Source organism: Pistacia vera, unplaced genomic scaffold (genome assembly GCF_008641045.1).
Source record: "Pistacia vera cultivar Batoury unplaced genomic scaffold, PisVer_v2 Contig531, whole genome shotgun sequence".
In the NCBI taxonomy this organism is placed as follows: domain Eukaryota; kingdom Viridiplantae; phylum Streptophyta; class Magnoliopsida; order Sapindales; family Anacardiaceae; genus Pistacia; species Pistacia vera.
In genome coordinates this window covers 384676-397883 of record NW_022196370.1, presented here as the reverse complement: position 1 = coordinate 397883, position 13208 = coordinate 384676, and the positions used below count along the sequence as shown (strand labels likewise).

The 13208-nt window shown below is 32.1% G+C and overlaps 1 pseudogene; it reads right to left on the bottom strand.

Moving 5' to 3' along the window:
• Positions 1–2559: 2559 nt before the first annotated feature.
• LOC116107305 lies at positions 2560–6854 on the bottom strand (annotated as a pseudogene).
• Positions 6855–13208: the final 6354 nt, after the last annotated feature.

The following is a 13208-nucleotide window of genomic DNA, read 5'->3' as shown; positions in this document are numbered from 1 at the left end:
CATAAGGATCACATAGTTGTTCCAACTACATCATACTAGTGTAAGAAAATAACAGAAGAGTTTTTTTCTTCTCCGCTAGCTTATCATTCGAGAATTTTGCCAACTTATTTTTACTTGCATGGTGTTGATGCTTGATTTTGGACGCCAACAACTCCCACGTGCAAAACGCTAAGAGGGTTTTAGAAATTACACGTGATAGATTCATGAGATTTGTATATGGAGCTGAGATTAAATATATTGCAGAAAACATAAATAATAGGCTAACAAGAAAGGCTTTTATAGTGGTTCGGATGTTTAAACAAGTGACTCCTACATCCACTGTTATTTTATTGATCTCTAACTATTTCTATGATAATGCCCGTAAGGCATAAAAATATGAAAAAATACAGTGTTTACAGAGAGAAAGAATTGAGCTCAAATCTATGTCTAGCTCTCATATGCTCAGCCTTCTTTTTCGGGAAGAGAAATATCAATTTATACACCTTTGAGGTTAGTATAATGAGTGTTTTGTAAGTTGCTGTGACACATGGAAGGCTCTCGTCCATTCATCTCTTGAAATGATATAAGGTTGGTATGAATATCTTTGAGCAGATATGAGCTTGACAGTTAGTATAAAAGATATTTATTGAGTAGACATAAACGTAACTTTTTAGGGATAACACATAACATAAAAAAGTCTATTAAAATGCATGTGTTATTCGCCAATGAAATAAGACTGAAACTTTGGTTTCACTTTAACCTTTCACCCATCGCCCATTTCCTCTAAAGTTTGGTCTAATGAGTCAATGGATTTCATTAATGGACTCCCATCCTCTTAGCCCAAGACTTCAATTTTGTGGCTGTAATTAAACAAGTTTCCTCAAAATGTCTCCAATCCAAGTTGGCTATGGCCTACTTCTACCATGTATTGAGACTTATATACCTGGTTCAACTTTGGTGAATTCTGTTGATCATGACTTTAAGAGAACAAGACTAGTTCCTTAAACATCTCACATCAAATTTGCAGCAAGGTCAATGTCGTATAAAGGACCAAGCTGATCAACATTGGACCAAGCGCACATTTTATAGACTGGAACTTTCTCTGTAATCTTGCATCCACCCTACCTTACATGTTTCTCAACTTAAAGAGCGCGTTGCAGATCATCCTTCCATTTTAGTTTACTTTTAAAACTTGTCCTAACCAAATAAATCTCCCCGCATTTTTTCCATTTTCACTTCAACCAAAAAAAAAAAAAAAAAAAATTAAACTAACCAAAATTTGAAGACTCGCTTAAAAAATCCTTGATACTCTTACATGATTGCATTGTGCCCTCTTAAAAAGTAATCCTATTTAATATCATTTATTTTTAGTTTTTAATTAATTCTTTGTATATTCTATACTAGTTTATCTTTTATTTTGTTATTTTATTGAAATAAACTATTTCGATCTCTTTTAAAAAAAAAAAATTAAAATCTCGTTAAAGAGTTTTATGAATCTATTTATGATTAAATATGATGTTTTTTTTCACTTTCTTTTCTTCCTATTTTTTATGTATTTTCTACTTGAACTTAATTATTATATCTCAATAGTTTAGAACAAAACAAATTGAATAATAGAATTCATGTTTTTTTAAATATAAAATTTTAAATTATTATAACATGATGAAAACATATTATGTTATATAACTTATATCCTTTAAATATTAATATTTCTATGGTACCCCTCTTATAAAATTTTTAGGTCACAGATTTCATGAGTATATATTATGTATATGGTTAAATTATGATTGGTATTCCTAAAATTTCTTTTTATAATCCCAACACTATTAAGATTAGATTTTTTTTTTTATGATAGTAGATTTGGATTATCTCTTCGTGTTTTTTGTTTATTTTGTTAATAAGATTGTGGGGATATATGAGTCTTTTAATATTGAACTCTTAAATTAGATTAGTTCTTTTTTTTATTTATTTTAAAAACTCATTGTTTACCTGATTTTATTTTATTCTCAAACAAATAGTAAGTTCTAAATTGTAGTTCCCAAATGAAGATCTTCTACACATCTGTTTTGCCCTCACTGCAAAGTCCAAAACTTTAAATCGACAACTAAAAGTGACCCTTTTATAATACAAATATTTCCAAGTTTTGACAAAATTAGATAATGTGAGAATCCGATCCAATATTCAAATTATTTTTTATTGTTTTTAACTTTTTTTTTTTTTTTGAAATTGCATTTGAAAACCACTCTCAACTTCTAATGTTTCTTTAAGATTTTTGTCAATCGAACATAAAATATTATCTCTCCAATCTAAAGGATAATTAACACACAAACAAACTTATATTACAAATTCAAAATCTGTTCACCTTACAATAATTAAATATATAGTAATGTTTTAATAACATGTTGCAACTTCAATTTCATCACATTACACGTTAATTATATAGAAATTATTACACAAATCTCAAATTATTCAATCAAACAAAATCATGCCTCCAACCATGACCACTCCACCACCACCACTAAAGGCAGCCTGCCCAATCTTCAGCCCCACCACAATAATCGGGCTAAGACCCAAACCCGCTCACTTGTACCCGGATCCATTACTGTAACCTTGGCTTGGACTCCTTGGAGCTTGATAACTTGCTGTCCACCACCAGAAGTGCTAGAAGAATCATAGCCTGACCAAAACTATGAACTTTTTTTTGTTGATGTTTCCATTGTGGTGTACTTGGAGTCCTTCTTTGTTTGATAGTCCCTTGGTTAATGTTTTGACTTCTCAACTTCGCTTTCGCTGACTGCGTTGGCGCCATGTAGCTTGGCTGTCTATGCTGCAGTTGGCGCGTTGAGTAAAGTTAGAGTTCTAGCAAGTCGCGGTCGAGCTGCATAGGTTGGCGGTGGCGGTTGCGTTGCTGAGGTCGATTTCAAGGTTTTTCTCCCATAACATGTCGTCGTTTGTGGAGGTGTTGGTGAGTGTCATGTAAGAAGCTTCGTGTTGGGGTAAGTGACGGCTGTGATAGGCTGCGCCGACATCCAACGCTCCAGCCAGTTCCATCCCCACGGCGCTCTTTCATGCTCCTGGTCGTAGAGTTCAACAGCATCTTTGCCATTTGTGTGCTCAGGTTGTTGGGTTGCTGCTGCTGTTGCTCTGTTGCTGTTGATATTGTTGTTGCAATAAATTATGACATGAACATTAGCATTTTTTTTTGGAGGAATTGTAAAATAGCTATTCCTTTTGAATTATCCTTTTATACTGTCTTGAATTGGGGAAAAAAAAAAAAAATCGTCTCAAATGCCAATTAAACATGCAAAAAGGGTTTTATTCATATACTCTTTCCCGAAATTTTAGGTGCACCAAGATTAAAGAATCCTGCAATCCGTAACTTTTATAGCTAATAACCATTTACCTGATAGGCATAAGCAAAGCAAGGCTCTCTCTCTCTTTTTCATCAAAGAATCATGTTTTCTTGAAGCATCTTCGCTGAGTTTCTCAGACTTTTGTGGCGGCCGCCACCATACTGCCTCAACGGGCTCCTGGGCTTGTTCAATTCTTCATCTTCTTCTTGTTTGTCTTCTTGTCTTCCCTTCTTGTGATGCTTCTCGTGAGACAATTGGAGCCTGCGTGCTCTTACTCTCGCCTGCACTCGCACCAGCGCTTGCATGCATCGCATTGTCATTTCGCTTGCTTTCGACATGTGGCCTCTTACTAGGCCTTTAGCCCTCACCATCCTTTAACGCTCGCAAAGCTCGCCGAGCCTAAATATTCAGCATATAATTTCCTATCAAATAAAAAGTAAAACAATCAATGATTGATTCAAATTAGAAGATTACAAGGTAGCTCTGTTGAGATTGATCAGAGTTGCACGCGTTCTCCCTGGAGTGGCGGCCATAACAGCCAATCGAACAACCTTGCTGCTGCTTGAGCTGCGGCAACAGCTGCTTCAGCTGCGCAGCAGTTTGCTACAGCAACGGCAATTGCATGATTTCTATCTTCGAATTAGTCACCGAAGTTGATCCGTGCTCTCATCAATTGTCACATCCGGTGAACTCCCTGCCGGATAATGTTCAAAAGACACTACCTCTGGGGCCTCTGTAGTTGCCTTAACTTTCATTAATCTTTTCTCCAAAACCATCTCATACTCAGTCTCAGCTGCATTATATCCATTCTTACTCTCATCACCCACCCACATCATCATACTGTTCTAAGCCGTAATATTACAGCCAATTTAAACCATTGGATAGATCAGTACGTAATCACACAGTTTGTCGATCACATCCAATGGTTTTATACGATCTGGTAACATTATGAAACCAATAATTCAAAAAATACAAGAATTGTAATGATATGATAATATTATCAAATTTAACATATGTTTTTTTTTTTTTTTTTTTTTTGGGTAACTCTAAATGTGGCATGATGGTGATGAGACTCATAAAGCACATGGATGATGTGATGGGTGAGGTGCCATGATAAGAAATGTCATGGAGGCCGTAACGTTTATGGCATGATGACAGGGGACCATACATTTCATATTACGGCATATAGCGTCAATGGTCCTGGATGGCTCGAGGAGTAATTTTTTAAGCTTTGGTGGTTTGGTCTTCTTCAATATGATTTCCTATGCCCTCAATATTGTTACCTTATCTTTATATGCATACAAATGATTCATACTTATTTCAATAAATTTATATATACCATCCATTTTCAATGTATATAATATATCTACATTTTCAAAATTAGATATTTTGTTCATTATCCTACATTCATCTTGAAAGATAAATTTGGTGTCTTTTATATCCAAGTTTAATTATGGCTTGTTGATGTAGATTTAAATTTTGTTTTCTGTTCTTAAAAAAACAATGGATACAAAATCTTATCAAATGTGTTTAGTAAAAATGAGTGAAATGTTTCTCAAAATAGTTTTCCCATACAATCTAAAAATTAGGACAAAATCAGAAAACAATTAATGTCGTTTTCTACTATTTTTTATCAGAAAATAATTTTGAATTTCATATCAACACAATTCAATATTAAAAATATGACATAACTCACATCTAAATCGTAATTTAGTTTTTAAAATTATTTCAGATTTAAATCAAACATGCCCCAAAATTGTTTTTATTTTTTGTATTAATAAGATTCGGATCTTGAAAGTGTGTCGTTTGAACTTTTGTATATAATTAAAAATTAATAATATTAGATAATAAATAATAAAAGTAACTCTACAGTAAATAAGGTTAAATTATTTATGTTGTTTAAAACTTCACTTGACCCGGTATGCATGCATGCATTGGCCGGCAAATTAGTATCAATGAAAAGGAATTTCACCAACATGTATTTATTTATTTATATTAATATATTTTTATTTAAATAAGGGTAAATTAATTATGTTATTTAAATGTTTGTTAGCTTCTAATTACTATTTATTAAATTCTAGAAATTCTATTTATTAGCTTCTAATTCACATGTTTCAAATCTTTACAACTTTTAAGTAAATATTTTAACTCTAAGTTCAATTTACATTAATATAAGGGAGTAATGGTTGAGATTTTTTATGAAATGTTAAAATTAAAAAAAAAAAGATATTCAAAATTCTGAATATCAATACACGTGATCTAATTTTTATCACATTTATAATTTGTAGCTAACATATATACTTGTATTAAAATGCTACACTACAAATTTGGAAAACAAAAATATTAAAAGGTAATAATTTAATACCATAAATTTTGGCTGATATGTATGGAAATTAGGTGTAGGGTGAAAGTGAAAGTTAATAGAGAAATAAATAATAAAAAAAGTAAAGAATTAGCCAAAAAGAACAAGTCATAAAGAAAATATTAAATTGCTTAATTAGTACTCAAAACATCAAATCATTGCTTAAATTAGAAGTCAAAATAAAAATTAATTACCTTTTTCCCTGATAATTCTTTATTAGAAGATGATTGAAACACTCTCTTTACTGATGAGAACCAGCCACTCCCTTTTTTCCCCATCTCCTGGAAACGAATAAGCTAATTAATTGAACACAAACAAAATATAAATTAATTAAAATCATCTAAAATGGCAACAATTAAGGCTTAATAAATTAGAAAATGCTAAAGATAATGAAGAACCAAAATGAATCTTCACCCCATTTACTCCATTAATGTATCCATCATCTAAATTATTTTAAATCAATATTACATTCTTTTCTCATCTAAAACTAAAATCACAATTTAATGTGTATTCATATATTTTTCAGCTGATAAAATCCAAATTTAAGGAAAAAAACTTAAAAATTAAATAACTGTATAAACTAAAAAGTAACATACATGAGAAAATATGAAAACAACTGATCTGCAATCAGAATTTAATGCAGATTTAACATAGAGTTGCAGTGATTTTCATATAAAAAATCTACATTTTTTAGCATTCAAGGGAAAAAAAAAAATACAAATAAAATGTCTTACACCCGTCGTGAGTGAAAACATAAAATCAACTCATACATAAGAAAAAGGGATCCGTATATAAAGAAGAGCAACTTTGAAATAAAAGACGAAAAAAACCCAGAAAAGAGAATTAGAAGGTAATGTATAATATATATAAAGAGATGGAATTGGAGAAAACGAACCTGAGAGGAGGAAGAAAGGAGTTAGTCATGGCGGAGAGAAGTTTTGAGAATCATTTTTTTACATGCATTTGAGAGATAGGAGTTGGAGTTGGGAGTTGTTTTGTTGATCGATCTGATGATGGAAAACTAGAGGTAGTTATAGTTGAGAGAGAAAGAGTGATAAAAGAAAGAGAGAGAGAAAGAGTAGTAACTAGAATCCCCGCGCTTCCGCCGTTGTTATTTATCGAATTCACGGGGCCTCTTTCCAAATTAAAAATAGTTGGCGTTGAGCCTTTCTGATTGATTACCTCACGTCACCTCACCCTTTTATTTTCTACTACTCTATTTGGAAATTTCTGTGCTGCGTTCCTCATATAATAATTAATAAATACGATAAATACTTACAATTGACCCCTTGAGGTATCATGAAATAACAAGTTTCCCCTCAGGTCAGTTATCTGAAATAATATTTTACCCCTTCAAGTCAATGTTTGAGTAATACATTTTACATTTTAAATTTAATCCATTAAATTTATTAATAATGTTGAGTAGAATTAGATCAACTCTAATCTTTAATTAAATAAAAAGTAAAACTGCGATGAGTTGTTAATAAAAATTATATTATTGATGATGTTTAATAGGGGTGTTCAAAATCTTGAACCGAACCGGTTTTTCAGTTAAGGAAAATTCTTGAATCGAACCGAATCGGTTAACCGCTTTAAAAAAAATCGATTAACCGGTTTTGAATCGGTTTTCCCCTTAAATTGGATTAAACTTTTTTTTTTTAATTTTTCTTGAATTAAATTGTGAACATCAACAATATATATCCAAATAAAAAATTAAACATTTATACATATCCATTAACCACAACAAACAATACATTAAAAATTGATATAAATAAATTTAATTTTTATTTTATTTTAATATATAATATCCATAATGATTATTTACTTTATTGTAATTATATATATATATTAGTTAACCGGTTTGCATTTTCACCCAAACCATAAACCAAACCTAAAATCCGATTTTTTTAATTCTTTGAACCATAATTGAACCAGTTTTCGGTTCGGTTTTTACATTTTTTTGAACACCCCTAATGTTTAATATGAATATCCTAATTTTATGCTTAAATGAGTAATATTGAAGGTTGTGATTAACGTTCGATACAAAGACAAAATGGGAAGTAGGTTTTAAATACATCATAATATTGTTAAATTTTAAGGAGAGCTACAGTAGTTGGGGTAGAAATAATTGGCGGTGAGAGATATCACATTCTATTTTACACCAAATTTCATAAAAATACCATGTAATAATAAATTCTAAAATTAAGACTGGTTTAGGATTAATGAATATGACACCCAATCTCATTAAAATAAATTAATTAAGTTTTCTATTGTTATGTGTATATATTATGAGTTATTTGTTCTAAGGTTCCACCAACCAAATAATTTCGACTATCATTTTCTTGAAATTTAGACCTAATTAAATTCATCCATCAATTCATCAAGTTAAATTAAATTAAGTTTGCCTCGTTTTCATTTAGATCTATAGGTTTTATCAATTTGGTTTGGATATCAAACATCCCTAATTAAAATCACAATAATAATAATAATAATAGTTAGTCCAATTAATATAAAATTGAAAATAAATGTAAAGTTTATAAGACTTTCATTTTCAGACTTGTTAATATTAGCAGGCAAACAAAAAAAATCATCAATAATGCAAGATCACATGAAGTCCATGTTGCTCATTAGTCCCGTGACCATTTTATGTTCTTTTTCTCCCTTTCTAATTCTACTATGACAATTGAACTTTTATTTATATAAATTCTTTTATACATTTCAAGGAAGAGATATTATACTGTTTTTAGTGCTTCTGAAATCTAAAAATTATTTCAAGTAATAAATTAAATATGAGTCGGGATATTATGACTTAACATAATTTTTAATACTTTTTACGCACCATTCATCGTATACAATCTAATGACATGAAGAGATACCAAGTTAATATCAGACCTAATTACCTTCGATTAACAAAAATAAAATAAATGCAACCCCACATCAAATATCTTGATCTTTGAACTCATATTAAATGCTAATATCACAAGCAATAACTACAAAACTAAATTATATTTTGGTATCATCATGTTGTTTTGTTGGGTTTGGAGCATTAATAAATACATATTATAATTGTTGAATGTGAAGTCTCTTTCATATAACCATATTAAGGGCAATATGGTTCCACCACAAATAAATGTCCTTTCTTTCCTCTTATGTAAAAGTGTTGGTTGAGATTTCAAAGAGAAAAATAAAAGAGTTTAAAGGAGTTAGATAGCACATTGCTTGCATTAAAGCATAATTATAAGCAATAATAATAAGAGTATAGGCTTAGTTGTGTGCCTTTCTTCCTTTTGATAGCTAACTTTTGAGTGTGTGGTGACCATTTGACAATTGACAATTGACAAACACCTTCAACCAAATTCATTATGTAACTGTTCAATTATTTATTATGGGACAAGTTTATTACATTTTCACCCGTGAGGTTGGATGAAAAAAAAAAAAAAAAAAGTGTTCTTTATCTAATGCTAACACCCCTAAATAGAGATTCTGTCGGTTTAACATAAAGGTGCAATTTATCATTTTACATTTAAGAAATTTGTAATATTATCAAAATACCAAAAGTTCTAATCATTTGTCCATAACTTTGAATCATTTATTAAAAATGCTAACAATGTTTTACTCTTAACATCTTTTCTACCTCTTGAACGTTAACATTTAACTAACAAAATTATTATTCGGAAGTAGCAACCTTGAACCATTAAATTTAACTAACGAAACTTGTCTAGGAGTGAAAGCATTAATTTCCCAAAATTAAGGGGAAAGCATTTTCCTATCAAACCTTAGGAGCAACGTTGTAATAAATCCTCATGAGACCTAATTTACGTGTGCTTACTTCAAAATTAATTGCATTCATAAGAAAATATATTGGGACCATTGATATGATCTGTGATCATGATAAAGGGTACACATAAAATTGTTCAACAGTTGTGGAATAACAATATTAATTTTTTATTTTTAAAGAAATCTTTAGTGGCCCACCTCAACTGTCAAAAAATAGATAAATGTATATAGTTAATTATTTTTTAATCACAATAGTAATTTATTTTTGTTTTCAGATTGGTAATTGTATCAATTAATAGAGTTTGTGTTTGCTATGTATAAAGGATAAAATAGTAATTTGACAATATGGTAATACTTTAAATCAATAATAATAACTTATGATAACTTTACGTATAAAAAGTAGAGATCTGGACTTTGGATGTTTAAGTCTTGATTGATTTGGCATTATGACTTTCAATGCGTTAATACTATATTAATATAATAAAATAATATTCTTTATAATTATTTATCTTATAAATATAGAATTGTTACATCAACAATCATATTAATTAAAATCTCAACTTTTTATATAAGATAATAATAAATATTTTTTAAATGATGGTTAAGTGTGGGTTGTAAGCAATTAATGAAGAAACAATGATTTGTGGTCAACCAACTAAAGTGAAAGATAGCAGCAACTTAATGCAATTATGAATAAAATGAACCTTTCTTCACATTGCATTAAGGTAGGTGCAACCAATTTAAAATCATATAAACTTATGTTTTCTTCTTTCTATTATTTTTAGTATCAATTAAGTAATTACCAAATCGGTTTCTGATTGATCAACAAAAAAAAAAAAAGTTTTACATATCTAATATCTTAATTCGGTGGCTGTTAATAGAAGTGTCTTAACGCAAATTTAATGGAGAATCAAAAGCTTATATATTATTAAAACTAAATCTAAGATTTTCTTATTAAGGGATTGCTTACCGAGCTAATATATTATTAAAACTAAAAATAAAAAATGAGGGGCGAAGCCAAAAAAATAATATTTGGGAGTAATAACAAAATTTTCAAATATATATAAAAAATATGTTACTAGGAAACAGCATTTAATAAAGAAAAAAAAATGAACAACGTTGTTTTTAATTAAAGAATTCAAAAAAAAAAAAAAAAATAGATGAAGAGAACAATTACAACAATGGAATTGATAGAGTAAGATGAATTTTATCAAAAAAAAAAATGTGGAAGGAATTTGTTGATGTTTGATTTTGACACCAACGACTCACACGTGCAAAGTGTTAAGTGGGCTTAAAAATTACACGTGATATGAAAATATATAGCGAGAGAATAAATAAAAAGACAGTTTTTAAAGTGGTTCGGATGCTCATAAGGGAATCCTACGTCCACTGTAGTTGTATTAATAGATGGTTATAATTAGGTCGCATGCAGCGAACTGAGTTACAATCTATAGAGAATATAGAGAGAGAAAGAGAGAATGTATGTTGTTTAAGACTAAAGATAAGTCAATCCCATAAATGAGAGAGGAGCCCTCTATTTATAGTTGGAGGATTCAAGGTAATAATCATGAGTCTGCAGTCTAACAAGTGTGGTATAATTCCTAAACCGCTTCCCATTGGTTGTCTGCATGAGAGAAGTCCTTAAATTGCGTAGGGCTTGGGCGGGTGGATGATTCCTAGCCACTCGCAAGTCTGACATTCACCTGCTGCACTGACGAGAAGTATACATCTTCCGTCATTGCGCGACGTTGCAGCATCTAGATGACATAAAGTCTCCCTGAATTCTGATTGGCCCTTACTGACAAGAGCCCACATCAGCCCTGACATTGTAGACATAAAAGAAGCCCCCCTAGTTTTTAAGGTTTAGGATTGAACCTTAAGAACTTCATGATTATGCCGCGACTTTACTTCTCCCAAATGACGCTTGATTGAGCCATAAGGAGGTCATAACATAGGTCTCTAAGAATAACACAAGCAACTTGAGGCGGCATTCTCCCACAGGTTCAGCGACCTGGGTCAGACCCTACTCAGTGCCATACTGACATGCACTGAATCTCATCTGCGACTCGCAACCTGAGAATACTTAGCACATTTTTGTCGAAAGCAAGGAATCACATCGTCTCTAAACTGATACATGGCGAAGAGTGTTTTACTCGAACGACCTCTTCAAATATTATCCGTTGCGCTTAATAGCTAGTCTGGTCAATAAAATAATCTTTATTGTGACAGACGTGTCTGTTGCACAAAAAGTGCCAACCATGCGCATTAAATGCAAGTCATGCTAAAACGACATTCTCTTTCAAAGCATTAAATGCGGATGAGGGTGCATTTAATGTGGAGGAGGTAACCGCGCCAATGTTTGGTTGCTCCAATGGAGGGAAGTGTCGATTGGCATTCACGAAGCGTGGAGGTTACTTTTTCTCGCGAATTAATGACATGTGGTCGCAATCAATGGCGAGAAACGATCCTGCCCAAGTGTCGCTTGCTTAGGGAAACCAATAGTCGTTTTTCCTCCTATAAAACCCTGGGTTCGCCTCAAGTTTTGTCACAGAACTCATATTTTCAGAGAGAAAACAAAACTCTCTCAAAATCAGTCCGTCCTTCTTCCAGTTGATGTGCACTCTCCGTTATGACAAGAAGTTCATTCCTAGCAGCCAAGAGGTAAGGAAGATTTCTCCTTCGTTTTCTTCTATTATTTTGTTAATTGCTCGACTTTTGCGGTAATGGTGGGTATGAACTGTCTGGCAAGCTCTTATGGTGCGTATTTTTGGACAATGGTAAGAAGAGAACTTTTTTCTTTATAAAGAGTGAAAACTTAGGGCACGATTCCTTGGGGATTCATCCCCAAGGGTTTTTAGGGTTTTTCTAGGGGTTAAGAAAGGTACATTAGGGTTTCTTTTGCTCTTCCACATCATCATACGGAACATTGTACGGAGATTGAGTTATCTTTGCATGTCGCCCCTTTTTCAGACTTTAGGAGCAATGGATACCTCAGCGACCAAAGCAGCCAAGGGGACGAGCTCACAAGTGTAGGGCGCCCTAACAGGTCCCATGCAAGAGACCTTATCAGTGGCCACCCAGGACGAGATATAGAAAGCGGTGGACCAGTATGTGCTTAGCGTGGATGTCTACCAGCATAGGACATATACAACTCGGAATCCCCCACAGGGAATGGTCACGATCTTTGAGGCGATCTTTAAATGTGGGGCATTGATACCTTTTCATCCCTTCATTAGATCGATTCTCGACCACTTCGAGGTTATGCCATTACAATTAACGTCTAATGTGTATATGATAGTTGTTGCTATGTATATCGTATGTGGCAAAAATGACCTTGGCGAGCTAACAACGTTAGAGCTCGCATGCGCTTACTATCTGAAGAAAAGCAAGGATAAAGACTCTTTTAACCCCTCGAAGTGATCTATGATCGAGGGAGGAATATTTAGTTATCCCAGTAGCATCGAGGCTTATGAGATAAAATTTTTCTTTTTTGAGTATGATGGCATTTGCCAATTTAAGGAGCCGAATAGGTTTTCCTTTCCTTCAATTTGCGAACTGTTCCTTTTTCTTTAGCTCTTGTTTTTAACGAATTTTTTTGTCTCTTTGTAGGAAATAAGATGACTAGATTGACGGCTCTGACAGATTTTAACCGAATTGTGACATTCGGTCATCTACCCGAGTAGAGTCACAATGTAAGACTGCTCGTGACTACCGTCAACCTAAGAAAGTACGGTTTT